The sequence below is a fragment of the Streptopelia decaocto genome, assembly GCF_964273445.1.
Source record: "Streptopelia decaocto genome assembly, contig: HAP1_SCAFFOLD_115, whole genome shotgun sequence".
Classification (NCBI taxonomy): domain Eukaryota; kingdom Metazoa; phylum Chordata; class Aves; order Columbiformes; family Columbidae; genus Streptopelia; species Streptopelia decaocto.
Window position 1 is genome coordinate 17,978 of NW_028116268.1, and position 18,030 is coordinate 36,007.

The window sequence follows — 18,030 nt, forward strand, 5'->3', positions numbered from 1 at the left end:
GTCTATAAGATTGTTTTTGAAATGAGTACCATTGTCTGATTCAATTCTTTCTGTCGTACCATGTCGCCACAGGACTTGCTTTTCAAGGCCCAAGATAGTGTTTCGGGCTGTAGCATGAGGTACGGCATATGTTTCCAACCATCCAGTGGTTGCTTCCACCATTGTAAGTACATAACGCTTACCTTGACGTGTTTGTGGAAGTGTAATATAATCAATCTGCCAAGCTTCTCCATACTTATACTTCAACCATCGCCCCCCATACCATACAGGCTTTAACCGTTTCGCTTGTTTGATTTTGGCGCAAGTTTCACATTCATGAATAACCTGTGCAATAGTGTCCATAGTTAAATCCACCCCTCGATCGCGAGCCCATTTATACGTTGCATCTCTACCTTGATGCCCTGAAGCATCATGGGCCCACCGAGCTAGGAAAAGTTCACCTTTATGTTGCCAGTCCAAGTCCACCTCAGCTACTTTAATCTTAGCAGCTTGATCCGCATGTTGGTTGTTTAGATGTTCCTCGGTGGCTCGACTTTTAGGCACATGAGCATCGACATGATGAACTTTCACAGGCAGGCTCTCTAGCCGAGCAGCAATGTCTTACCACAGTGTGGCAGCCCAAATGGGTTTACCTCTGCGCTGCCAGTTGCTTTTCTTCCATTGCTGTAGCCACCCCCACAAGGCATTTGCTACCATCCATGAGTCAGTATAGAGATAAAGTATTGGCCACTTCTCTCGTTCAGCAATGTCCAAAGCCAGCTGGATGGCTTTCACTTCTGCAAATGGACTCGATTCACCTTGTCCTTCAGTGGCTTCTGTAACTTGTCGTGTGGGACTCCACACAGCAGCTTTGCACCTTCGATGTTTTCCTACAAGACGACAGGATCCATCTGTGAACAGTGCATACTGCTTATCAGTCTCTGAAAGAGTATTATACGGTGATGCTTCTTCAGCACGTTTTACTTCCTCATCTGGAGACGTCCCAAAGTCTTTGCTTTCTGGCCAGTCTGTAATCACTTCTAAGATCCCTGGGCGATTGGGATTTTCAATTCGAGCTCGTTGCGTGATCAGTGCAATCCATTTACTCCACGTAACTTCGGTTGCATGATGTGGAGAGGGAACCGTCCCTTTGAACATCCAGCTCAGCACCGGCAGTCGAGGTGCCAGGAGGAGCTGTGCTTCAGTACCGATCACTTCTGAAGCAGCTCGAACTCCTTCGTATGCTGCTAGTATCTCTTTTTCAGTTGGAGTATAGTTGGCCTCAGATCCTTTGTATCCTCGACTCCAAAAACCTAAGGGTCGACCTCGGGTTTCTCCTGGTGCTTTCTGCCAGAGGCTCCAGGTAAGTCCATTATCTCCGGCTGCGGTGTAGAGCACATTTTTAACATCTAGTCCAGTCCGAACTGGTCCAAGGGCCACCGCATGAGTTATCTCACGCTTCATTTGTTCAAAGGCTTGTCGTTGTTCAGGGCTCCACTCAAATTGGTTCTTTTTTCGAGTCACTCGATAGAGAGGGCTCACAATGTGGCTGTAGTCAGGGATATGCATCCTCCAAAAACCTACAACGCCCAAGAAAGTCTGTGTCTCCTTTTTATTAGTAGGTGGAGACATTGCAGCAATTTTGTTGATCACATCCATTGGGATCTGACGACGGCCATCTTGCCATTTTATTCCTAAAAACTGGATCTCTCGTGCAGGTCCCTTGACCTTGCTTCGTTTTATGGCAAAACCAGCATCCAAAAGAATCTGAATTATTCTCTCACCTTTCTCGAAGACTTCTTTCGCTGTGTCGCCCCATACGATGATGTCATCAATATATTTCAAGTGTTCTGGAGCTTTACCTTGCTCCAGCGTGGTCTGGATCAGTCCATGGCAGATGGTAGGACTGTGTTTCCACCCCTGGGGCAAGCGATTCCACGTGTACTGGATGCCTCTCCAGGTGAAAGCAAACTGCGGCCTGCACTCTGCTGCTCCAGGAATAGAGAAAAATGCATTAGCAATGTCAATTGTAGCATACCACTTAGCTGCCTTTGACTCCAGTTCAAATTGCAGTTCTAGCATGTCAGGCACAGCAGCACTCAGTGGTGGCGTAACTTCATTCAGGCCACGATAGTCCACAGTTAGTCTCCACTTGTCACTAGACTTACTCACTGGCCAGATTGGGCTGTTAAAGGGTGAGCGAGTCTTACTGATCACACCCTGGCTTTCCAACTGACGGATCAACTTCTGGATAGGAATCAAAGAGTCTCGGTTGGTGCGATATTGCCGGCGATGCACCGTCGTGGTAGCAATTGGCACCTGCTGATCGTCAACCATCAGCAGTCCTACAACAGAAGGATCATCTGAAAGACCAGGCAAATCAGACAGCTGTTCAATTTTCTCAGTGTCCACAGCTGCTATACCAAATGCCCACCTATACCCTTTTGGGTCCTTAAAATACCCTCTCCTGAGGTAGTCTGTGCCAAGGATGCATGGAGCATCTGGACCAGTCACAATGGGATGCTTTTGCCAGTTTTTTCCAGTTAGGCTCATTTCAGCTTCTACAACAGTCAGTTCCTGGGATCCCCCAGTCACTCCAACGATATTGATGGATTGCGTTCCTTTATAATTAGAAGGAATTATTGTGCACTGAGCACCAGTGTCCACTAAAGCTTTGTACTCCTGGGGGTGTGTTGTACCAGGCCTTCGTATTTGTACAGTCCAATAAACTCTGTTATCCCTTTCCTCCACCTGGTTGGAGGCAGGGCACCTCTAATTTCTGTTTTGCACAGTCTCTGGGTGAGGAATTAGAGGTTCCATGCCACTTATTCATGTTTTCTCCCTGCTCATGTAGGAAGAACCACAGTGAACCTCTTTTTGTGGGCTGCCTCTGTCCTCTCTCTCGAGACTGGAAACGCCTTTTCCTAACAGCTGAAACATAGGTTTGTGCAGGTCGTGAATGGTATGTGTCTTCTCTGAGTTCTTTGATTTCTTGCAATAGCTTTTCGAACCGGTCATCAGATTTTTCACACAGTTTCTCCACAGCAGAGACACAAGCCCGTAGAGAACCAGCAAGGCTGTCCTCAAAGTTCCAGAGCTGCTCAATCACTTCAGTAATATCTTGTGCACCTCCAGCTGACCAGACCATTCCTGCCAATGACTGAGCATATGCAGGTGGTGCGCTTTGTACAAATCTGCGCCACAGAGGTCGTGTACAATTGATTCTATCTGGGTCTGTCCCCTCTTGGCTGTTTGGTCCAAAATAGATGATCTCTCGCACAGCTAATTCTCTCAGGAACTGAATACCTTTCTCCATAGTATTCCATTTCCCTAACTTGGATATACAATCTTCCTTGTAGGGAAATCTTACTTTCATAGCTGCCAGGAGTCGGGTCCAGAGGGCAGTGGCGTTAGACTCTCTTGAAATTGCCCTATCAATGGTGGAATCTCTTGACAGAGATCCCAGCTGCCTGGCTTCACCCCCTTCCAATTCAATTGTTCCTGCCCCATTGTCCCAGCATCGGAGCAGCCAGGTTAAAATATTCTTGTCTTCACGACGACTAAAGTCTTTTCGCAGATCTCTCAGCTCACCTGGAGAAAAGGACCGAGTGGTGGTCACTTCATCTCCTCCCTGTCCTGATGATGATGCTCCTTGGGTTGATGTTGGCCCTGTGCCATCATCTGCTGCACGGGTAGTCTTTCTAGTGACTTTCTTACAACCAGCAACTGATGCTGATATGGGTTTGCCATCATTTGATTCATTTCCAGAGTCTGAATGACTGTCACAGGGGTTACTGTGGTTACAGCAGCAACAGTGCCCAGTGTGTGAAGAAAGGGGGGCTGCCTTAGCCTGTGAGGCTGGAGAAGTAACCTTATCAGCATCGGCCTTGGCCTGCGTAGGAGCTTCAGCCTGTGAAGCCGCCGTTGGCGGGGGGGCAGCAGCTGCAGCTTTTGCTGTTTTGCTCTTTCTCGAGCGGCCAGGAGAGCTTTTTGCTAAAGCTTCCGAAGACGCACCGCAAATCTCAGGACAACAAAGAGACGCAAACCTCCTGTTGAACGCCATTTCTCTTAACAGAAGCACAAACTGGCACACATTCAGCAAACCAGATAACACCATCACAGTTCTGTCAAAACTCCAAGGATATTCAAAATTCTCTAAAACATTTGTGAACTCTCCTAGCGAAAAAACGAAAGTATTGTTAGTCAGCCTTTCTAAAGATTCGCTTGACCAATTAGCAAACACAGAGCCGTTCTGCTCTTTAATCTCTCCTGGAGGCTTTTCAAGGTAAAGCAGAAGCGAGTAGAAATTAATTAGCGGCTGCAGTACAATGAAATAAACCAGCAACAAACCACACAGTATCATCATGATCATTGTCCAGTTCCTTGTTGTTATATAATGAACACTTCGATTTAAAAAGAAAGCCCAACACAGATATGGAATCAATGAGCACAATGTAGAAAACAACTGATACAACTTATGCCATAACATCTTTAAATCAGTGTAATTCACTTTGCCTTAATACCACTAAATAATATCCAAAGCAAACAGACGTGCGAGTATCACAACTCTATGAGTTGGCACCGTGCCAAGAAAACTGAAAGGTACGTCAGAGCAGTAGAAAGGCCAAAAATCTTCACATTTACCCCTTTCTCTTGCCCCACGTTGGGCGCCAAATTATCTGTGGAGGGTTAAGATTGCAGGGTGACAATAAAACCCTGGCAGATGTATTGTTAACCCCCTCTCCCCCCACTTCCCCCTTTTGCCCCTCCCTCTCCCCCCTTCCACTCAGCACAGGCGATCGGGAGGGAAAGAAGGACAGAGAGAAGAGAGCTGGAAAAATTAAAGATGTTTTACTAATGCTACTAATAAGAATAGAGAAAATAATACAAAGTATACAAAACCAATCTTGAAAGTCTCAACAACTGCAGGGCAGGCACCCAAAGTCCTGGATTGGACTCTGCAGCCACCGGAGCTGGATTCAGTCTCTCACTAGGCCTCAGTTCTCAGGGATGAGTAGCAATATCCTCTCCTAATGTCGGCCATAAGGAAAAAAGGGACGAGATCCTCGTGATCTCCCACTTTTATATGAAGTATTCACGTGAATGGAATGTTATACACAGTTGGTCAGTTTCTTGGTCACTTGTTTCTCGTCGCCCCTCTCGCGAGATGTCCATCCGTGCTTATCAATAAGTTTGCATTCCATTGCTAGGTTTACCAAAACATGGGTCTGGTTCTCCAGGAAAGTGCAGTTAATATGAAGCTTTAGCTGACAGGCACAATTCACTGAAAGAGAAACTTGTTTTTAACAAAACCAGGACACCCCCCCAAGCCTCACTATTTGGCAGCCCCATAGCCCCCCAAGGCTCACTATCTGGCAGCCCCATCGCCCCCCAAGGCTCACTATTTGGCAGCCCCATCGCCCCCCAAAGCTCACTATTTGGCAGCCCCATCGCCCCCCAAGGGGCCCTGAGAGCCCCCATTCACCTTCTTTTACCTCCCTTTGTTGCTGTTCCCAGCCTATCCTGGTGTTTTCCGTCCTTCGGGACTTCCTTGTTGCTGTTGTGAGAGTCAGAGAGAAAATGAGGAGTCTCTGTGACTTACGACTGTCATTGTTGATCTACGGTGTTTTAGAGACGGATTCCTGCAGGATTGATTCTGGTTTGTCCTTCCCTCCTCCCAGAACGCGGCGCTGGTGCGAGTTCCCCAGCACACGTGTGTGTGTCCAGCCGGTCCGTCTGGGGCGAGCGCGTCAGGGTGGGCAGACGGCTGAACGGACGCGCTGTCAGCGACTGCCGGACGAGCTGGGACTTCTTTGACCGTGTCCAGCCTTGTGCGTGTGGTTTGTTTTCACTTGCAGGCTGAAACAGCAGTTTCCTTAACGAAAAACACCCCAGCGTGTCCCCCAAGCCCCAACAAAAATAACGCCAAATTGCCACCGAAAAAACACAGGGAGTTTTTAAAAAATGTCCTTTAGCTTTCTCCCCCGCCCTGCTGCGTTTAGTGCAGTGAGTGACCGTGAGGAGCCGGCTGTGGATCTGCCTGTTGAAGGGCGTGTGAAGGAGGAGGAGATGTGTGTAGAGCAGGACTGGTTGTGGAGGTGAGTGTAACTGGTTTGGGTGTGGGGTTGTAAATTCTTTTTGGAGGCTTCCTAGTTTCTGGTGTCACCTGCGGGGCGCAGTGTGATTCTGTGCGCAGGTTTGAAAGGTGCAACGTGCAGAGCTCCCTCATTTGCCACCAGATCTCCAAGTCACAGAGCCAACGTTGCCGTGCGGCTGCCAAGGACAGCGCGTGTCCCGTGCAGAACAACATCCTTTGTGCTCCGTGCGCGTGTTCCTCCTCTGAAATGAAGTTGCGCTGCCCGGTGTTTCCCGTTCCGTGCGGTACCTGCCGGGTGAGCCTCCTCCCCCCGCTCCGGTCGGTTCCGTCGCGCTGCCGCAGCCTCGGCAGCTCCGTGGGGCTGGTTGGGCGCGTCGTTGGCGGAGCCGGCGCCGACGATCTCTGGACACGTCGAGGGCTGCGGTGGGTTTTCCTGGAAATTCCAAGGCCCTGGTGTGTTATGATTGTAACTACTTACTTACTGTAAGACATTTAGAACGAAAACGTAAATAAGAGTAACCAGAAGAGTCTTTGGGAGTCAATAATGCCTGTCATCTCCTCTGGCTGTTACTCAAAACTCTGCAGACAGTAATTATCCCCAATTGATGTAGTAAAATTTAAAAGAGTGGACTATAAATACTGGAGCACTAATTGGAAGTAATACCTGTGGAGAAAAAAATCTCTATTTTATATCTATAATAAAAAATAATGTGTGCTAGTTAATCCGGCTGGTAGTAATGTAACGATAAGAATGTTAGAGTGTAAATAAATGAAATTGTTTAGGCGTGAGCAATAACAATTTAATTCCAGCTCTTACTTGGTGCACCAGGCAGCAGTTCTTCCCAATCTGAATCCCGGTTTAAAACACATTGTTTGGAATTCCTTTGAAATGGTAAAGGCAGGAAACTAATGTGGAGTCATTGCAGCTCCATTTGCACAACCGTTATAAATAAACTGCAGGACGAATGGCTGCATAGGAAACAAAGTAAGGAAGCTTTAGATTTCAAACAGCATTGGAAAGTGATCGGGAGTGTTTAGTATTTAAATTATAACAGAGCCATGAGAGTGGAGGCAACAAAGCTCAGAACCAAACGGAGTCAAAATGTTACTTTTTTTTTTAAAGAGAAGTAAAAAGGAACCACTAAATAGTGGCTGTTTATAAATAGAGGTGTTATAAAGTTCCCAGGCAGTGATGATTCCCAACGGAACAGTAAAAGATGTTTAGATGTAAAATAAAATCAGAAAACAGTGAGTTATGACAGTCTGAATTTACCCACGGCTTTTCTGGGGTTGTGCAAGAACATGACCGGTATTAATTACCTCTGAGTTAAAATAAAAGTCAGCAAACTCGATGTGGTTAACAACAGGTAATTTTAATTTTTCATGTGCTGTCCAGTCTGGCCTCTCCCTCCAGGGGCGTGGTCTGAGCAAGCCACACCCCCAACTCCACCCCGTCCAAGCTCCGCCCCTGCCCGTCTGTGCCCTCCCCGGGGGCGTGTCCCGTACAGACCCCTCCCCTTTCATCCCGCCCACCGCCAGCAGCATGATGCACGAAGCCCCGCCCCCAGCTCCACCCCCAAACTCAGCCCCTGCTAAACCACGCCCCCTCAGAGCACGTGCTGCACAGAGCCCACCCTTACCTCGGCTCCACCCCTCCCTTCCTAAGCCACGCCCCCTTCGGGCGTGCCCCCTCCCTACCCCAAGAGGCTCCTCCTATGGGGGCGTGACACGCGGAGGCTCCACCCCCTGCCCCTTTCCCCAGGGGGACCTCCCAATGGGCGTGTCCTCCCAGTCCCCGCCCCTCAGCACTGACCCCGCCCGCGTGGGTGGGGCCACACTCAGCTGCGCGCCCTCCCCCCCCCCCCATAGGTGACCCCAAAGTAACTCCATAGCGGTAACTCAGGGCGTCATTACCGTGCGGGGGTTAATTGGGGGTCAGGGCAGTGATTACCGTGCGGGGTTAATTGGGGGTCAGGGCGGTAATTACCGTGCGGGGTTAATTGGGGGTCAGGGCGGTAATTACCATGCGGGGTTAATTGGGGGTCAGGGCGGTAATTACCGTGCGGGGGTTAATTGGGGGTTAGGGCGGTAATTACCGTGCGGGGTTAATTGGGGGTTAGGGCGGTGATTACCGTGCGGGGTTAATTGGGGGTCAGGGCGGTAATTACCGTGCGGGGGTTAATTGGGGGTCAGGGCGGTAATTACCGTGCGGGGTTAATTGGGGGTCAGGGCGGTAATTACCGTGCGGGGGTTAATTGGGGGTCAGGGCGGTAATTACCGTGCGGGGTTAATTGGGGGTTAGGGCGGTAATTACCGTGCGGGGTTAATTGGGGGTCAGGGCGGTAATTACCGTGCGGGGGTTAATTGGGGGTCAGGGCCGTAATTACCGTGCGGGGTTAATTGGGGGTCAGGGCGGTAATTACCGTGCGGGGGTTAATTGGGGGTCAGGGCCGTAATTACCGTGCGGGGTTAATTGGGGGTCAGGGCGGTAATTACCGTGCGGGGTTAATTGGGGGTCAGGGCGGTAATTACCGTGCGGGGGTTAATTGGGGGTTAGGGCGGTGATTACCATGCGGGGGTTAATTGGGGGTCAGGGCGGTAATTACCGTGCGGGGTTAATTGGGGGTTAGGGCGGTAATTACCGTGCGGGGGTTAATTGGGGGTTAGGGCGGTGATTACCATGCGGGGGTTAATTGGGGGCCAGGGCGGTAATTACCGTGCGGGGTTAATTGGGGGTCAGGGCGGTAATTACCATGCGGGGTTAATTGGGGGTCAGGGCGGTAATTACCGTGCGGGGTTAATTGGGGGTCAGGGCGGTGATTACCGTGCGGGGTTAATTGGGGGTCAGGGCGGTAATTACCGTGCGGGGTTAATTGGGGGTTAGGGCGGTAATTACCGTGCGGGGGTTAATTGGGGGTCAGGGCGGTAATTACCGTGCGGGGTTAATTGGGGGTCAGGGCGGTAATTACCGTGCGGGGTTAATTGGGGGTCAGGGCGGTAATTACCGTGCGGGGGTTAATTGGGGGTCAGGGCGGTAATTACCGTGCGGGGTTAATTGGGGGTTAGGGCGGTAATTACCGTGCGGGGTTAATTGGGGATCAGGGCGGTAATTACCGTGCGGGGTTAATTGGGGGTTAGGGCGGTAATTACCGTGCGGGGGTTAATTGGGGGTTAGGTCAGCAATTCGGCTTTTACAAGTTTTTTTAATGTATTTTTTTGGTATTTTGGTGCCGATTTGTGCCAAACGGCGCCTTTAAAATCTGTTTCTTGAGGGTTTATCGGGAGAATTCAAGTTCAAAGCTCGGGGGGTTCGGGGCTGTTTCCAGGGCTGCGGCTCCAAACGCGTTGTTTCCTTTAACCGCTTATTAATTTAAATTATTATATTTAAACGTGGCTTTTTGAGGTTTTATGAGGGGTTTTTTGAGCATTTTGGGCGGTTCGGAGGCTCCTAAAGCCGCTTACTTGTTTAAATTATTAATTGTTACAATAATGTCCATAGCTGTTGAAATCAGTGTGTAAATTACTGTGTTTAAAGTCGGGAGGCATTTCGCTGCTTTTGGGGCTTTGGGGCTGAATTCACTGGATTGAACGTGTCCGGGGGGTCCCAGCTCTGGTGCTGCTTTGCGCCCCAAAAAAGCTTTAAAAATCTATTTATTTACAATTTCCTGAGTTCATATTTAAGCGGGAACAAATTCGGCTTTTTTAACGCGCCGCCATTTTGTCTCCCCGCCCCGCTCTCCCCCCGCGCTGAGGGGCCGAGGAGCCGCTCGCTGATTGGCCGGTGCCGCCTGGGAACCTCCGCTGGCCCCGCCCCCGCGCTGGCCCCGCCCCCGCGCTGGCCCCGCCCCCGCGCTGTCTCGAGCAGAGGAAGGTGAACCCGCTGCGTTGTTACATGGGATTTTACATTTAGTTATGGATTTTAATTCAATTTAACTTAATTTTAATTTATTATTTAATTTATTAATTAATATATTAATATTAAATGTATAGATAAAATCCATACAGTAATATACTACAATAAGATATAATGTGAATAGCAGAAATATATAGAATATCTAATCTGATATAATTAACTGATCAGCTAATATTCAATGATATTACTTAAAATAATTTATAATTAATAGATAATGGCATAATATAATGATATAGAACTTAATATTGTAATAATAATGATATTCATTATATAATATTAATATCTATATTAATATATATAATTACTATGTAATGTATCTAATCTATTTTTACATATCTATCTTATTATATAAAGCTGTGAGGGACCATATTTGGGCGGGTTTTTGAGATTTTTAAGGCTGCTTGGTCTCCAATTCAATTTACTTCATTTTGGGGCTGTTTTTAGGATAATTTGTGCTCAAAGGAGCTGTTAAGATCCATTTTTTTGGCAGTTAATTTGCTCACTGGGTTAATACTGAAGCGGGGGGATTCGGGGCTGTTTCCCAGGACTGTGACACAAATAACGGCCCTTTCCTTCCCTTTCCCACTGCAGCTCCTGCTCAGAGAACAGCGAAGGCAGCCTGGCCGCCCCCCAGCTCCGGCTGACTGCCCCCCCAGCTCCGGCTGACTGCGCCCCCCCCAGCTCCGGCTGACTGCGCCCCCAACTCCGGCTGCCTGCGCCCCCCAGCTCCGGCTGACTGCGCCCCCCAACTCCGGCTGCCTGCGCCCCCCCAGCTCCGGCTGCCTGCGCCCCCCAACTCCGGCTGGCTGCGCCCCCCAACTCCGGCTGACCGCGCCCCCCCCAGCTCCGGCTGACCGCGCCCCCCCCAGCTCTGTCTGGCTGCCCCCCCAACTCCGGCTGACCGCGCCTCCACTGCACACCATGGCGGGGACGGGAGGGGGATCACAAGGGTCTATGGGGCGGTGTGGGGGTCAGGGCGGCTGTGAGGTCAACGGGGCTGTTGTGGGGTGAAACACCCCTGAAGAGGCTGAACACCCTGCAGGTGAGTGAACCACACGCTGACCCACAGTGACCCACAGTGCTGCATAGCACCTCCATTCTGCCCTATAGATCCACAACACTGCCCCACAGCACCCTATAGCTCCTGTACTCTGCCCCATACATCCACAGTAGTGCCCCCCAGCACCCCATGGCTCCTGCACTCTGCCCTAGAGATGCCCAGTAGTGCCCCCCAGCACCATATAGCTCCTGTACTCCGCCCCATACATCCACAGCAGTGCCCCCCAGCACCATATAGCTCCTGTACTCTGCCCCATACATCCACAGTAGTGCCCCCCAGCACCATATAGCTCCTGTACTCTGCCCTATAGATGCTCAGTACTGCCCCACAGCACCATATAGCTCCTGTACTCTGCCCTATAGATGCTCAGTACTGCATCACAGCACCATATAGCTCCTGTACTCTGCCCTATAGATGCCCAGTACTGCCCCATAGCACCATATAGCTCCTGTACTCTGCCCCATACATGCACAGCAGTGCCCCCCAGCACCCCATGGCTCCTGCTCTCTGCCCCATAGATGCCCAGTACTGCCCCCCAGCACCACATAGCTCTTGTAATTTGCCCCATACATCCAAAGCAGTGCCCCCCAGCACCCCATAGTGACTCTACTCTGCTCCATAGACCCACAGTGCTGCCCCACAGGACCCCACAGGACTCGACTCTGCCCCTTAGACCCAGAGAGCTGCCCCACAGCAGCCTGTAGGTGCTGCATTCTGCCCCGTTGGTGCAACGTGCTGCCCACAGCACCACACACCTCTGTCCACCTGACCACCCCTCCCCCTGCCCACGCTGCACTGCCCACTATGGGTGGGTCACAGGGTCTGTGGGGCGGGTGTGGGGACCAGGGGGGCTGTGGGGTCAATGGGATTGTTGTCAGGTGAAACACCCCTGAAGAGTGAGTGACCCACACAGTGACCCACAGCAGCCCATAGCCCCTCTGCCCTATGGAGTCACTGCACCCCGTAGCTGCTTTTACTCTGCGCCATAAATGGACAGCGCTGCTCTACAGCACCCTATGTCTCCACTCTGCCCCATACATCACCCACAGCACCCTGTATCTTGTGTACTCTGCCCTATAGACCCACAGTGTAACCCCACAGCACCCCACAGTTCTTCTGCCCTATAGATCAACAGCACTGTCCCAGAAAACACCGTAGCTTGTTCACACTAGCCCATAGGCCAGCAATGCTGCCCCACAGCACACTGCAGCTCCTGCCCCACAGACCCACAGCAGTGCCCCACAGCGCCCCACACATCCGGTCTGCCCTGTACATCCGCAGCACTGCTCTGCAGCACCATACGGCTCCAGCACTCTGCCCGTTGACACGCAGCACCCACAGCCGCTGGGTTCTGCGCACAGATCCCCGTTCCTGGGCTGCGGTGCTGCAGGGCCTGCGCGCAACAGGAAATGACATCGTGGGGCGGGGCCGAGGCGGGGGCGGGGCCTGTGGCTGTTTACCCGGTGGCCTCTTGGACAAGGGCGGCGCTGCGCCGCTGCCATCCTGACGCTGCTCCCCGGCCACGCTGCGGGATTTTTAACATGGTTTTGGGGCCAATTCTCACCCAATAAAATTAAATAATGTAAAAAACCTTAAGCATGTGGTTTGTTCCATGTCCAGTGAGGGATTTGGGGGTGGGTTTAGGGTTGAGGGTGGGGCTGAAAGTGTGGGCGGGGCCACTGCCACCCCCACCCCCCTCCCAAGCGCTCCCCAGTGTGCCTGCCCGGAGGGGTGTGCCCCAGCCAGGCCCCACCCCCTTTCCAAGACCCCGCCCTCCCAGCTGGGCTCCTCCCCCTTGACCCACACTCCCACCCCATTGGTGGGCTCCCTGCAGGGGGTGTGGCCTACAGACCTACAACTCCTTCCCCGCCCCTGCTGAGCCGTGTGACCGACAGCACGACAGGGGCAGACACAGCTCAGGAAGGACCAACAGAGCCAGGCAGGGCCTGAGAGCTTGAGAGAGTCCGACAGGCCTCGACACTGCCTGACAAAGCCCGACAGGGCCCGAGAGAGTCTGACGGATCCTCACAGAGCCCGACAAAGCTTGACAGAGCCCAACAGGACCCGTCAGGGCCTGACAAAGTTCCTGAGAGAGCCTCAATGTGTATGACCGAGCCCTGGGGGCCTCAACAGAGCCTGAGAAATCTGGACAGGGCTCAGCAGAGCCCAACAGGTCTCGACAGAGCCCTACAGAGCCCATCGCAGCCTGATAGAGCCTGACAGACCCCAAGAGGTCTCGACAGAGCCCTACAGAGCCCATCAAAGCCTGATAGAGCCTGACAGACCCCAAGAGGTCTCGACAGAGCCCTACAGAGCCCATCGCAGCCTGATAGAGCCTGACAGGCCCCAAGAGGTCTCGACAGAGCCCTACAGAGCCCATCGCAGCCTGATAGAGCCTGACAGGCCCCAAGAGGTCTCGACAGAGCCCTGCAGAGCCCATCAAAGCCTGATAGAGCCTGACAGGCCCCAAGAGGTCTCGACAGAGCCCTACAGAGCCCATCAAAGCCTGATAGAGCCTGACAGGCCCCAAGAGGTCTCGACAGGGCTTCACAAAACCCACAGTGTCTGACAGAGCCCACAGGAGTGCAGGTGCTGTCATTGCCAGTGAGGGTCCAGGTGATTGGATAAGGGTGGTGGGCGGGGCCTGGGGTGATTGATCCCTCCCCTTTCCCAGGGGATTGTGGGCAGGGGTGGGCGGGGCTCAGGGTATTTGAGCCCCAGTCCCCGGGTAGGGAGCTCATTCCTTTCTAGGACGACTCCGGTGCAGGTCCTCTGCCGCTCCTTTGGCAGCTTTTGAGCCATTTCAGCTCCGTGGGCAGACGTCTCAGGAGAAGCGGAGGTGTCCGTTTGAGGGAAGAGCTTCGGGCGCAGCAAAGGTTCAGTAGCAGCTGTGGTAGAAAGGTTGGTTGTCATTACGTTTCATTTGTTGATTCAGTTCCAGGGGCTTTGCATTTTCCAGTAGTTCCTGACCACGATGAAGATGGAGTGCTGTTTTTTGGTTTGTGTTGCTGTATTAATAGCTGTTAATATAATCTCTTCTCCTAGCAGAGTGTCTTGTTTCCAGAACCTTTGCAGCGTGCAGCGGCCCCCGGTAGGTCATTCAAATGTACCTCCCGGAGCTCAGCCAAGGTGAGCAATGACTCGTAGGCTACTACCGATAAATATTATGTGGGTGCCTAATGTACACATGTCCTTGCTTTCCTTATTGTAGGTGATGATGGAGAAAGCGACAATGCAGGAAGATCCCCGTTAGCCCACATCGCGTTTTCCTCTGTTGAAGATGGATCCGGTCCCTTGGCCCTTTGAAAGCTAAGTGGAGGCACGAGGGCTGGGAAGGGGCTGGGAATTGCAGGGAGGGTTTAAAGTTCTCAGACAGAAAAGGGCAGTCAGGAGCAGTCCCCTTTGGGCAGATAAATGGGGTCAGGGACCTTTACGGTGCCATGCCAGCGTGTGCCGGGCAGGGCAGCTCCAGCCCACGGCTGTTGTCGCGCAGTTCGGAAGCCGCCTTGAGCCCGTCAGACGATCCCGGGGTATCATTGCGCTCCAGGGGCACGAAAGTCATTTCAAGCGCCATCCCGGGGTCTGGAAAGCCGGTGCCGATCAGCGTAGCACCAGTCGGCTGCCGGTTTTCTTGTATCGGCAGCCGAAAGGGTGCACGGTTCTTGCATCTTGAACGTTTCCGGTCAGTTGTGTTTTACGGTGTAGTTCTGGGCTGCAACAGCAGCTCTGCTCTCTACCCATCCAGTCCAAGGGACTGGCACTTCTTCCCAGCATCTTGAAGGTTTTAACTCTTGCAGCAGCTTCTCGTATTTGCGCCGTCTCTGTGTGTGTGTGTGTGCGCCGCCGTCTCTGTGTGTTTGCGCCAGCGCCGCCATCTCTGTGTGTTTGCGCCAGCGCCGCCGTCTCCTAAGGGGCCGTGCCGTTCGGCTCTTATTTTTTTCTGGGGTTGCAGTAGAGGCTCCTCGCCTCACCGCTGCCTCCCTGCAGGTTCTTTTGATCGATGCAGTCTCTGGTTTGGAGTCGTTCTTCTTATAGAGCGTTTTTGGTGCTGTTGATGTGTTGTCGATAACGTTCTGAGGTGCGACTGTGTGCGCAGGTGCACCTTTGGCTGGAGCTGCTCTGCCCGGAGGCGTGGAGTCCGGGGTGGGTGGACGGAGCTCTAGGGGTGCACGGTTGATCTGTTGACGTGTTAAACTGCGCAGGCCAAGGTGGTGCGGTCATCTGGGATGGAGTAGCCGTGGGCAGGGGAGCGGACTGTCCCTTCCGCAGTGTTTTAGAGACTCAATTAGAGCTTCTGGTGGGATTCCTAAACAGAAAGCAGACCTGTGGGATGGTCAAGCTGTTGATGAGCATCTGGGTGACTTGTTGAATACCTTGATTTCAGGTGCAGAGGGACAACTTGGCCCGGAAGAGCGATGGAGGAGGCGAGCCGTGCGCCGTGAGCAGGTGGGTCGTTGCGTGGCGCCAGAGGGAAGCTGTGCCTTGTGCCTTTATACTGTGTGTTTGCTCTGCTTAGTCAGCGTGTGTTTTCCTGTGTTGCTGTAGATGTTGAGGAGGAACCCGGCGATGCTGGAAGATCCCTGTCGGCACACGTGGCGTTTTCATCCGTTGAAGATGGATTCGGTCCCTTGGCCCTCTGAAAGCTAAGTGGAGGCTGGGGGGCTGGGAAGGGGCTGGGAAGCGCAGGGAGGGGGGTCAATTTCTGTTCGGGGCAAGGGCCGTCCAGGAACAGTCCCCTTTGGGCGGGTGAAGGGCCCGGGGACCTTTCCAGTGCGACGCCAGCGTGTGCCGGGCAGGGCAGCTCCAGCCTGTGTCTGCGTTGTGGTGTAGTTCAGGAAGCCGCCTTGCGCCTGTCAGACGATCCTGGGGTCTCGTGGCGTTCGAGGGACACGAAAGGCGTCTCGGGCGCCGTCCCGGGATCTGGAACGCCGGTGCTGATTGGCGTAGCGCCAGTTGGGCGCTGGTTTTCCCATATCAGCAGCTGAAAGCGTGGCAGGTCATGGCGTTTTGGATGTTTCTGGTCAGTTGGTGTTGATGAGGGCTGCGTCGGCAGCTCTGCTCTCTACCCATCCAGTCTCAGGGACTGGCACTTCTTCCCAGCATCTTGAAGTTTTTAAGCCGTTCCGCCGTCTCTGTGTGTGTGTTTGCGCCGGCGCCGCCGTCTCTGTGTGTGTGTTTGCGCCGGCGCCGCCGTCTCTGTGTGTGTGTTTGCGCCGGCACCGCCGTCTCTGTGTGTGTGTTTGCGCCGGCACCGCCGTCTCTGTGTGTGTGTGTCTGCGCCGGCGCCACCGTCTCTGTGTGTTTGCGCCAGCGCCGCCGTCTCCTAAGGGGCCGTGATGTTCGGCTCTTACTTTTTTCTGGGGTTGCAGTGGAGACTCCTCGGCTCGCCGCTGCCTCCTGCAGGTTCTTTTGCTCGATGCCGTCTCTGGTTTGGAGTCGTTCTTGTCGTTCAGCGCCGCCGTCTCATAAGGGGCCCTGACTTTCGGCTCCTTTGTTTCCTGGGGTCGCAGTGGAGGCTCCTTGCCACGCCGCTGCCTCCCCGCAGGTTGTTTTGATCGATGTGTGTCTGGTTTGGAGTCGTTCTCGTCGTTGGGTGTTGTAGGTGCCGTTGCCATCGTGTGGTCCATAACACGCTGTGCAGCGTCTGTCTGCGCGGGTGCGCGTTTGGCCAGAGCTGCTCTGCCCGGACGCGTGGAGTCGGGGGGGGTGGGCGGAGGTCTGGGAGTCCACGGTTAATCTGCTGACGTGTTAAATTGCGCAGGCAGAGGTTGTGCAGTCGTGGGATGGAGCAGCCGTGGGCTGGGGAGTCCCCAGTCAATCTGCTGACGTGTTAAATACGCAGGCAGAGGTTGTGCAGTCGTGGGATGGAGCAGCTGTGGGCTGGGGAGTCCATAGTCCTTTCAGTGGTGTTTTGCAGTTGTTACTAAGAACATTGTTCACTAGTGTTTTCTGTAGTGTGCTGTTTTTTCAGTGATGAAGCGTGTTTTAATGAAATATTTTTTTTTCTTTCCTTTGCAGGTGATCACATGGTCAGTTTGGGTCACTTACTTACAAAAAGGCATTTTGTTAGGCTGTGTAACACTCAGTTATAGCCTTTTTTGATGGTAACCAAAGCAGCTACAGACTGGGCTCCCTGGGTCAGTGGGGCTCAATGGGAATCAATGGGGGTCAATGGGAATCAATGGGGGTCAGTGGGGGTCAATGGGGCTCAATGGGAATCAATGGGAGTCAATGGGGCTCAATGGGAATCAATGGGGCTCCCACTGGGTCAGTGGGAATCAATGGGGGTCAATGGGAATCAATGGGGGTCAGTGGGGGTCAATGGGGCTCAATGGGAATCAATGGGACTCAATGGGAATCAATGGGAGTCAATGGGGCTCAATGGGAATCAATGGGGCTCCCACTGGGTCAGTGGGGCTCAATGGGAATCAATGGGGGTCAATGGGAATCAATGGGGGTCAGTGGGGGTCAATGGGGCTCAATGGGAATCAATGGGAGTCAATGGGGCTCAATGGGAATCAATGGGGCTCCCACTGGGTCAGTGGGGCTCAATGGGAATCAATGGGGGTCAATGGGAATCAATGGGGGTCAGTGGGGGTCAATGGGGCTCAATGGGAATCAATGGGAGTCAATGGGGCTCAATGGGAATCAATGGGAATCAATGGGGGTCAGTGGGGGTCAATGGGGCTCAATGGGGATCAACACCTGTGAGATAAGGCCCGCTTTACACCTTTTGAAGAAATAGGCTTCTTTCAGCGAAAACGCCACAGTCAAGGCTGGAAGGAAGCTCCTACGGACCATAAACAAAATGTACAGCTGCGCGGAGCCGAGTCCGGTCCGAGGTCAGCGCAAAGGATCCACCGAGAGGCAAGAAGACCACAGACTCAGCTATTGCTATTGGCCCGAGTCACAGTGTAGAGGGGTGGGTGAATAGTTTGTACGGGTATAAATACCCAGGGATTTCTATGCTCGGCTGGGACT

General features: G+C 52.7%; 1 long non-coding RNA gene across 1 annotated transcript; it reads left to right on the forward strand.

The window, feature by feature from the left end:
- The first annotated feature begins 5,717 nt into the window (after window positions 1-5,717).
- Window positions 5,718-6,247, forward strand: LOC309452063. The gene is made up of 3 exons (XR_014186420.1): window positions 5,718-5,810; window positions 5,955-6,077; window positions 6,176-6,247. It is a non-coding gene; the product is annotated as an uncharacterized lncRNA (long non-coding RNA).
- Window positions 6,248-18,030: the final 11,783 nt, after the last annotated feature.